This window comes from Carcharhinus amblyrhynchos, chromosome 9, assembly GCF_965287045.1.
Source record: "Carcharhinus amblyrhynchos chromosome 9, sCarAmb.v2.hapA, whole genome shotgun sequence".
NCBI lineage: Eukaryota > Metazoa > Chordata > Chondrichthyes > Carcharhiniformes > Carcharhinidae > Carcharhinus > Carcharhinus amblyrhynchos.
In genome coordinates this window covers 15,149,280-15,159,359 of record NC_137332.1, presented here as the reverse complement: position 1 = coordinate 15,159,359, position 10,080 = coordinate 15,149,280, and the positions used below count along the sequence as shown (strand labels likewise).

The 10,080-nt window shown below is 41.3% G+C and overlaps 1 protein-coding gene across 2 annotated transcripts in view; it reads left to right on the top strand.

Annotated features, from left to right (window-relative positions):
- The first annotated feature begins 4,725 nt into the window (after positions 1–4,725).
- The window catches only part of LOC145347601 (zinc finger protein 644-like), a 128,026-nt gene continuing 122,671 nt past the window's right edge, over positions 4,726–10,080 (top strand). For both annotated transcript variants that reach the window (XM_080195198.1, XM_080195197.1), the window contains exon 1: positions 4,726–5,040. The gene's annotated coding sequence lies outside the window, so the exon portion shown is untranslated. The remainder of the gene's footprint in view (positions 5,041–10,080) is intronic.

Below are 10,080 nucleotides of genomic sequence, written 5' to 3'. Positions count from 1 at the left end.
GATGTCACTGAATGGCTGCAGGACATTCTAAAGGGAGAAGGCAAACAGATAAGATATTGTGGCACAGATAAGCATCAATGATATAGGTACAAAAAGAATGAGGTCCTGCCAGCAGAATTTAGGAAGTTAGGAAGTAGATTAAAAAACAGGACCCAGAAGGTAGTAATCTCTGGATTACTTCTGGTGCCACAGTGAGTATAGAAATATGAGATTAGTTCAAATGAGTGCATGGCTGGAGAGATGGTGCAGGACGCAGGACTGTAGATTTCTGGAACATTGGCACTGTTTTAATCAGGGAATCACTTACAGCAGTAAGGAGGGATGACATCTTAGAAGGCTCTTCAAATGAAACCATATGGGTAGAATGTAAAAACCAAAAAGGAACAATCACATTGCTGGGATGGTCCTATAGGCCCCCTAACAGTCCGAGAGAAATAGAAGAGCAGATATGTTGGCGAATTTCAGAGAAATGTAAAAGTAATAGGGTAGTGATTTTAGGGGATTTCAACATTCCCACATTAACTGGAGTAACCATAATGTAAAAAGTTTAGAGGGAGCGGAAATCTTAAAAAGTGCCCCAGGATAACTTTTTAATCTAGAATGTAGAAGGTACTATGAGACAGGGGGCAGCGTGAACTTAATTTTAGGTAACAAAGCCAGGCAAGTGGGCCAAAAGGCCTTTTCTGCACTGCATACCTCTATGGCTCTAAAACCTGTTACCTTCCTAACTTCTGATGAAAAGTGTCCCTCCTGCAGGCATTTTACTCTGAACTGTGTAGTATGCATGTAGAATTGGGCTCTGACCCAGGGCAGCCTTTGTGCTGCATAAAGTTCTCTTATCAATAAATATCTTTTGTTCTTAACAAAGCCTGAAATCTATTGACGACACCATAACTGCCAAAACAACACAAAAAGTAATTGATCTGAAATGTTAATTGCTTCTCTCTCCACTGATGCTGTTTGATCTTGTAATTTTCACCCCCACCAACTTTTTGTGTCATTTTACAGCTCCAGCATCCACCATTTTTTCATTTCTCCCACTGCCTCTTTCCACTCCACTCTCATTGTAGTAGAATCATACAGTGCAGAAGGAGGCCACACAGCCCATCGAGTCTGCACCGACCACAATCCCAGCCAGGCCCTATCCCATAACTTCATGCATTTAGCCTAGCTAGTCCCCTGATAGTAAGGGCAATTTAGCATGGCCAATCCACCTAACCTACACATCTGTGGACTGTGGGAGGAAACTGGAATACCTGGAAGAAACCCACACAGACATGGGGAGAATGTGCAAAACTCCACACAGGCAGTGACCCAGGCTGGGAATTGGAACCCCAGGTCCCTGGTGCTGTAAGGCAACAGTGCTGACCACTGTGCCTCCATTCCAAATCTGTTTCAGTTACTAGCTCTGATAGGCAGCAACATCTTCCTTCTCTCAACCTTCTACAATCCAAAGAGCTACTTCCACTATCAATTTTACTGCAACCTGAAAGTTGATGTCCTCTTTTTGCTTTAAGTTTACCTCTGCCCAGAGAAAGGCTATGTTGTCAAATTCCTGGCTTCAATCTGGGAACTGTTGTTTTACTTTAAAGTGCTTACTGCCTTTGTGTACTTTAATGTATTTACTACAATTTATCATGAAAGTAAAAGGCCTATTTAACCACAATACACCATTTCCAAAGCCTCAATATCTTCCACCATACGAAGAGAAAAGTAATCACAGCATTCTAGCTGAAGCCTAAGGTCATTTACATGGACAAAATAATCGGCTTTTAAATCTTGTATTTTTAAAAATTCATTCACAGGATGTTGGCATCACTAGCAAGATAAGCAGTTATTGTCCATCCCTAATTGCCTTTAAGATACAACTGAGTACGTTGCTAAGCAATTTCAGAGGACCGTTAAGGGTCAACACATCTGGGTCTGGAGTCATATACAGGCCAGAGTAAATAGGAGAACAGATTTTCTTCTCCAATGGATATTGGAGAACCAGATGAGATTTTTACAACAATCCCAGAGTTTCATAGTCACTATTACTAATACCAGGTTTTCCCCCCAGATTTAATTAATTAACTGAATTTAGATTCCCCAGCCATCATGGTGTGATTTGAACTCATGTCTCCAGATCATTAGTCTGGATTACTAATCTGGTAGCATAATCATTATTGTCACCATACCCTGTTGTGCTGTAAACGTACTCCCTAAACTCTAGCTATAAAAGATAGCATTTGTCATCAACCTCAGGAAAGGGTGCCATGGTGGCACAGTGGTTAGCACTGCTGTCTCACAGCACCAGGGTCCAAGTACAATTCCAGCCTTGGATAACTGTCTATGTGGAATTTCTACTTCCTTCCCATGTCTGTGTGGGGTTTATTCCAGGTGCTTGGGTTTCCTCCCACTGTCCACTGGATTGGCCATGCTAAATTGTCCCTTGGTGTTCCAAGGTGTGTAGATTAGATGGATTAGCCATGGTGAATGTGCAGGGTTACAGGGATAGGGCAGGGGATAGGAGCTGGATAAAACACTGTTAGAGATTAAGTGCAGACTCAATGGGCTGAATGACCTTCTACACAATAGGAATTCTAAAATCCATGCACTTAATTTGTAACAGAATGGCCAGATCTTTTTCTCTGCTTGCTTTACTCCTTTTCCCTGAAAGCTTTTTTGCACATTTAGCATCTACTCTGCTCACGGGCATAACACTGCACTTTTCAAAATCAAGCAACATTTCAAAGTCAAGCAGCATCTAAATTTTCTACTTTTGTATGTACGGATTTATCATCTGCAAATCTGCAGATCATCCCACCATAACTACGTCTGGATCATTAATAAAAATAGTAAATAGCAATTGTCCTAATACTGATTTCTGTGATTGGTGACAGGTCTCCAGCCAGATCCCAATAAATCTATAACCACTTTTTGCCAATGGCTTTCAGCTGGTTTTCAACTCAGAGGGCAGTGGATTGCCACTCAACCCAAAGCATCAACCATTTTGAGAAGCTTCTTATAAATTACCTTCTCCAAAGCTTGATGTTTACCTCATTCGCTATCTTAACAACTTCTTCAAAAAATACAATCAAATTATTAAGACAGCACCTCCTCTTCTGAAGTTATGCCTAATCATCCCTCAAGCATCTTCCTTATTACTGATGTCAGACTAATGACCTGTAGATACCCAGAAATATCTTATTCTCCCTTATTAAAGATGGGAACCATGTTAGCCTTCTTCCAGTCTTGGGGTGGGGGGATGATTTGGGGAATACTAGAGGCTGGAAGAAAAAACCTGTTCCTCTAGCAAGTGGCTCACACAGCACCTTTTCCATTTCCTTGAGAACTGTTGGATGGAGATCATTTTGATTAGCTACCCAACAAAATTTAAGGTTCCTAACTCTAAAACAATACTATTTTTTATTGTTAACATCATTAAATTCTGCTGATTGAGCAACATCTTCAAGATGAAGACTGATGAAAGGTACTAATTTAATACTTCTATCATCCCAAGATGCCTTTGTAACCTGTCCTCAGTTTCTTTCAATGTAACAATATGATAGACTCTTCATACTGGAAAAACTTTTCCCATTACCACCACAGTTGACCACAATCTTCTTTTCCATTTACCTTTTAGCTGATTTTAGTGATGATTTGGAGATATGTTTGAATTATTTTAGTTCTAGAAATTTCCATTTAAAATAACAGTGCTGATCCTCACTGCTGAAACATGGTCAACGTCTATGAAGTCATTTGCTGCTTCCATTATGTAAAATGCTAAGCATGGAAGCAATTCATCCATTTTCTTAAAAAAAAGGACAACAGTATCATCCTTTAATGGGATATGTTCTGTAAAAACACAATAACCAAGGCAAGGCTTAAAAATAACCCATAAAAAAATTAATGAAAGATGCTGAACCGATCAATACGAATTGTGTTTGAGATAGAGTTGCCATGAGAATGGAGAAGTTATGGAATTTTGAGAGAAACCTTCCCTAAATTGTAGATGGGCAGCTGACAATTCTTGAAGATGTCCTGTCCAGCAGCTACAAAGACAGAAGTCATTGAGTCAGCAGTAAATAGTTCCCTGCATATTAATTAAGGTGCTCTTTGTCACCGCTTCTATACAAAATGTGCACACCACTGGCAGCAGAAAAGCAACGACCTTCCCATGTGTAATGATGTCAGATTGATTTGTTTAAAAGAACGCGGGTCATGCCAGAGCTGGATGTTTATTATGTATGAGCTTAAAATTTGATGTGGCCTCTTCTCCTGAAGGCCTGGTTCCCCTCAGCGTCCCATGGGGAACTGGCCCAGTTGGCCACCACACATTATTTTCCTCGCAGCGTCGAGTTGCCTTCCATTTTGACACCTGATTTGGTAGTGTTTATTGCCATTTTCCTTTGGACAGAAAAAGCCCAAGCCCCCAGGGGTATTGTGTGTGTGTGTGTGTATAAACGTGGGTGTGCACCAGTGGAAAGCCAGAGGATTCTGTTCTCTCTACTCTCTCTCTCTCTCACCTGGTCAGGAAGCCGCCACCATTTCCATGCTTCCCCAGCTGCCACTTTAAAAACAAACGGCCGAGAGAAGGCGTCCGCGAGGGAGGGCGCTTCCACTGGCGGCCGGAGGGGGGGGGGGTGTTTGGAAAGCACGCACTTGGCGGGGGACAAAGGATTCCGCCTCCCGCATTTGTGACAGGAAACCGGCGCCCCCCCCCTCCCCGGACCCCACTTTCCAATCAACCACCCAGCCCGGCCGGTGCCGGAGAGGAGGGCATCCCGACGGCCGGCCCCTCGCTGCCCATTCTTTCCACACCACCACCACCATCTTTCTCTCTCTCTCTCTCCTCTGTATCACTCACTCCCCCCCTTCCTCTTTCACTCACTCTCTCCTCCCACCCCCTCACTCACTCCCTCCCGCCTTCAACCATCTCCGGGCACAATAGCGAGCAAAATGGCGGCGGTGGCTGGATGGATGGAGGACGAGCGCTGACAATAAAACCCGGCCCGCCGCTCATCCGCGCACTTCCCTTGTGCCAAAAAATAAATAAAGGTACGTTGCGTGTCGCAGTAAAGCTCACCGAGAGTGTGGTGTGGTGTGGTGGCGGGGGGGAGGTGTTTGTGTGGTGATAGTAATGTTGAGGTGGGTGGTGATCGGTTGGAGTTTTGTCTTGTATTTTGCCTGCCATCCATTCCCAATTCCTTCCCCTCTCTCCAGCTTGTTGGCTGTTGGGTTGTGGTTTGGACCCAGCCAGCTCGACAGCGTGACAGGCAATTCAGGCGGGACGGCACAGCACACTCTGCTTCCATGTCTTCCTCTGCCACGCAACATGACATCTCCGACCAATTCTTGCTCCCCCCCTCCCTCCAAGTCTTGGGTGGGTTTTATCATTCTCTTTCCCACCACCCCCCAACAGCAACAGCAGAAAAGTTGGGTTTCCCCTTTTTTCCTCTCCCCCAGTGTAATTTCTTTGAGCTTTGTGCAGTTCTTTATTTTTTTGAATAGGTTCTGCACTGCAACTCTGCACACACACACACACACTTAAAGTGAACACTGGCACTGATTCTAGGCAAAATGGGGGAAAGCATGCCAGCAGTGTTGTAGGAATTGAAAGGAACTGCAGTGTACTTCAAAGCTCCTACTCTGCCTCCAGCATGGACTGCTGGTCTTGAAATTTGCCCGAATATTTAATCTGCATGGTGTTTGGTGGCTTTTGTCACCAAAGAGTAGATTCAAAGTCCAGTGATGTACAATACCATTAATCTTTGGATTCTTTTATGTAAGACAATTGAAGTTATTTTTAAAATGCCATTGAACAGCCATTAACCTACAAATGGATCTGTCTAGAAGATATGAAGCATCTTGTCAGAAATTTGTTTTTAAGTCCTTACAATTTCTAAACTGTTGTAAATTATGCATTGATGCTATTTTCTTTTTGGTTTACTTAATCAACAATAATTTATAATTTGGTCCTTGAAATGCAGAGTGCTAAAAAGTTTGCAACCAGTATTAAGATGGTTGCATGACAATGGCTGCAGAATGATGTCGTTTCCAAGTTTTAATTGAGATTATAGAACATCAAATCAAAAACAAAGGTGTGAAACTCTCTTGTCTTGGTTGCTGAGAATGGGTGCTGCATGCTGTTTATTTTTACTGGTTTGATCCAAAATGTGTGCTTGATAATGTTTCAGAATGCCCTTAACAGTTTAGAGCAAACTTGCAGTTCTCTTAAGTCTGTTTACACCTATCCAATGATCTGTCTTTGAATTGCAGTACCTGTCATATAGGCAAATGCAGCCTCCAGTTGTACAGAGCAAGGTCCCACAAAATGAATGAATGACTGTTTAATTTGTCTGATGGTTGAGAGAGAATTCTTGGTCATTCTGCATTGTATTGTGGAACAAATTCAACCTGTCTTGGATCGGCATTGCTTTTCAATGTTTCATTTTATGTGCGTTGTCTGGTCTGATCTACTTGAATTTCACTTACTAGAGCAAGATTCTTTTTGAAGCCAACTAGGGATACTTCACCTGCTTGATGTGGCACCTTGTTTGTAGTTGATGAAGTAATCACAATTACATTCACCATAGAATACTTCAAATATTTGCAAGCAATGTTTGGCCAGAGAGTTGGGCAAATACTCATTTAAAAGCCCCAATGATGATTGGTTTCCAATACAAGTCTTGCACACTTCCTTAGTGTGCAATTTTGTAGCTCTTTCAGCTAATATTTAGTTAAAATTCTAATCTTGTCATTAAAAGTTGCGAGCTGGATTGCTTCCATGAATAATGCACAATTTCACCATTTAGCTAAATTAACTGATTTGCTTCATGAACGTTGATAGCAAAGTTCTTCAAGGTGAAAATGACCAAGATTCTTCCCAACTTCTGATTATAGAGAACTAGAAAGAACTGTTCTATACATCATAAAATAGCTTTCCATTAGTAATGTGTGAATGTTTATGTGAATCTTTGCAGGTTATTGCATCAGGTCTAAACCAAAACAACTTTGATAGGTATGCACAACTGCCAAATCTGTATCATTTTTAGTTGAATAATTTGGGCATTCCTTACTTCTGTAACTTTGCTCACTTACCAAAGTCAATCGTCTATGGATAGCTTGAGCCTAGGGTGCACTCTCATGGCAATCAAGGAAGTTTTACAAGGACACTAAAGGCTTCACTTAGAGGAATTTGAGTCCTGAGAGAAGCTAGCTTGGGATCATTACACCTAGTACAAGCAATTTTTTTAAAAAATCCCACGCCTGTAACTGGGGTGTTTGATAAGGTTCTGATAGGTAGATAGCCAATGCTGATATGTGCTGGGAAAGTTCTGCTACAAGTAGGATATCACAGATTTTGAGTTTTAGGTGAGTTACTGGCTTGGGATTTCTTGTGTTTTGCTCTGCCTGAGTTTCCCTTTTCCTCTGAAATGTGCATACTTTTGAAGGAGGCCATACTTTTTTCAAAAAAAAATTGCTTGTACTAGGTGTAATGATCCTGAGCTAGCTTCTCTCAGGACTCAAATTCCTCTAAGTGAAGCCTTTAGTGTCCTTGTAAAACTTCCTTGATTGCCATGAGAGTGCACCCTAGACTCAAACTATCCATAGACGCTTCACTTTGGTAAGCGAGCAAAGTTGCAGAAGTAAGGAATGCCCAAATTATTCAACCAAAAATGATACAAAGACTTGGCAGTTGTGCACATCTATCAAAGTTGTATTGGTTCAGACGTGATGCAATGACCTGCAAAGATTAACATAAACATTCACACATTACACTGTGGTGGAAAGCTATTATATGGTGTATGGAACAGTTTTTTTTCTAGTTTATAATCAGAAGTTGGGAAGAATCTTGTGAAGCTGAATCTATGATTTAAAACCTTTTAGCATAATTAAACTTCATTGCCTTTTGGATTTGATTTACTTGAAAGTAATTTGGCCCATATTTGCACTGTCTTGTGTGCAGAGGTTTTTTCCTGTTTCTGCATGCGTTTCCTCCCACAATCTGAAAGATGTGCTGGTTAGGTGCATTAATCCAAAATGGTGCTGGAGTGTGGCAACTAGGGGAACTTCACAGTAACTTCATTGCAGTGTTAATGTAAACCTTACTTGTAATAAATAAACTTTTTTGTAGGAACATAAGTTACTTTGCCCATGGGATAGATGTTTCTTTAATGGCTTGGATTTTGCTATTGGTGATGATAGAGAAACTCAGTGTTCGTTGTCATGCTTGAAACTGACAACAATTCCTAGCGTCTATGTATGCACAGTTAAAGGCAGAAATCCAGCCAGAAATTGAAATGATGAGAACTTCCCCTTATAAAGAGTTTGTTTCATTTTCAAAGCCATTGGAATGTTAAACAGTGATTGAGGTATAATTTGATTTTTAGTGATGGACTAATTCTGTAATGAATTTCTCTGGCTCTTCAAAAAAAACTTCTTCTTTTTCTCTTTGAAATCATAATTCCAAAACGTGCGTGCATGTCCCAACCAATTATTTTGCTGTCTGTAAAATGATATTAAATGTCAAAGGTAATGGATAGTGCATTATAAGGAAAACCTAGCATGGATTTGTCAAGGGAACGTTGTGTTTAACCTGAGCTTTCCGAGAGGTAGAGAGTGCTGATGAGGGTTATGTGGTTGCTATGATGTACATGGAACTTCAAATGTCATTTGAAAGATCATGTAGACTTGCCAACAAAGTTGATGTTCATGGACTAAAAGGGATGGTGGGAGCACGGATGTAGAATTGGATAAGTGACAGGAAATAGTGATAGCATATTTTTGACCTGGAGGGTGGTATAGATTGTAGAGTTAACCATGGATTGGTACCAGATTCATTGCTTGTTATATTAATGACTTCGGTATGTCGGCACGACACAATTTCAAAATTTGCAGATGACATAAAACTTGGGGACATCGTGAACTGAGGGGGGTGACAGACTTCAGGAGACCATAGACGGTCCGATAGAATGGGCACACATACTTGATAAAATTTAATGCTGAGAGGTGTGAAGAAATGGATTTTGGTCAGAAGAATGAGAAGAGGCAATATATAGTAAAGGATTATGATCCTTGGCCAAACCTCCAAACTGTTGCTAAGATCTGGTTAGGGACCATAATTTTTTGTTTAAAGTAGATGCAGATTGAGATTCAAGACACTTACTCATGGAATAAAGCCAAAAGATTCCACTGGTTTTAAAAAAGCAAAAATAAACTTGACTATATGGGGTCAGGAAAAAAAGAAACCACAAAGATATATGAACATTCTTGAACATTCCGGGAAGGATAATTAGGTAAACTATGGCTGAATGCATTCCACAATAAATGACAGATGCAATCAAGACAGAGTCCGCAAATTATCAACAACCCACCCAGATGTCAGTAACGCTAAGTAAACCAATCTCATAGAAACTCCGTCTCTATTATGAGAGGTTCCAGCCTTCACCTTTTAAAGACCTAACCGTACAATTCTCACAAAGCCACTCCAACTTGACAGCATCAACAATGTCCACCTCACAGGGTTTTAGTCTCAATTCCCTGGATTCCAAAATCTGCACTCGAGCACCAACCCACAAACACAGATTCAACTCCTAGGTCATACGAAGTAGAATACTATTGCTCAAAAGGGGTACCTTTGCCTTAATGGCCTGCAACATGGGGTCACCAAACTTTGGCTACGTTCTTGGATCTTTAAGGCTTCCCCTGAGCCCTCATCAATGCCGTAATTCAGGCAGCATCATCAATGGACCAATTTGCAGTTTTCAGATCTTGTCTCCTGAGATTCTGCTCCCCTGAATTTCTGAGTGCACACTTAGACACTAATAAACAAGCACAACTTTAGATTTTCAGCTGCCCTGAGCAGGACGTGGCCACTTAAATGTGTACTTTTGTTCTAAAGGCTTGCAGTGTAGAATTGGGATCATCTTTGGCTGTCTTATTCATTTAAAGTCTGCATCCCAGAGCTCTTTTGCTATTGGGAGCCTGTGTCTCTGCTCCTCTCATTTTAAATGAACTGGGACTGTTTCCTGTCCCTGTCGCCTTTCTGGGACTCTTCCTTTGAGACCTCTTCCTGTCCTTTGCCTGGGACACTGG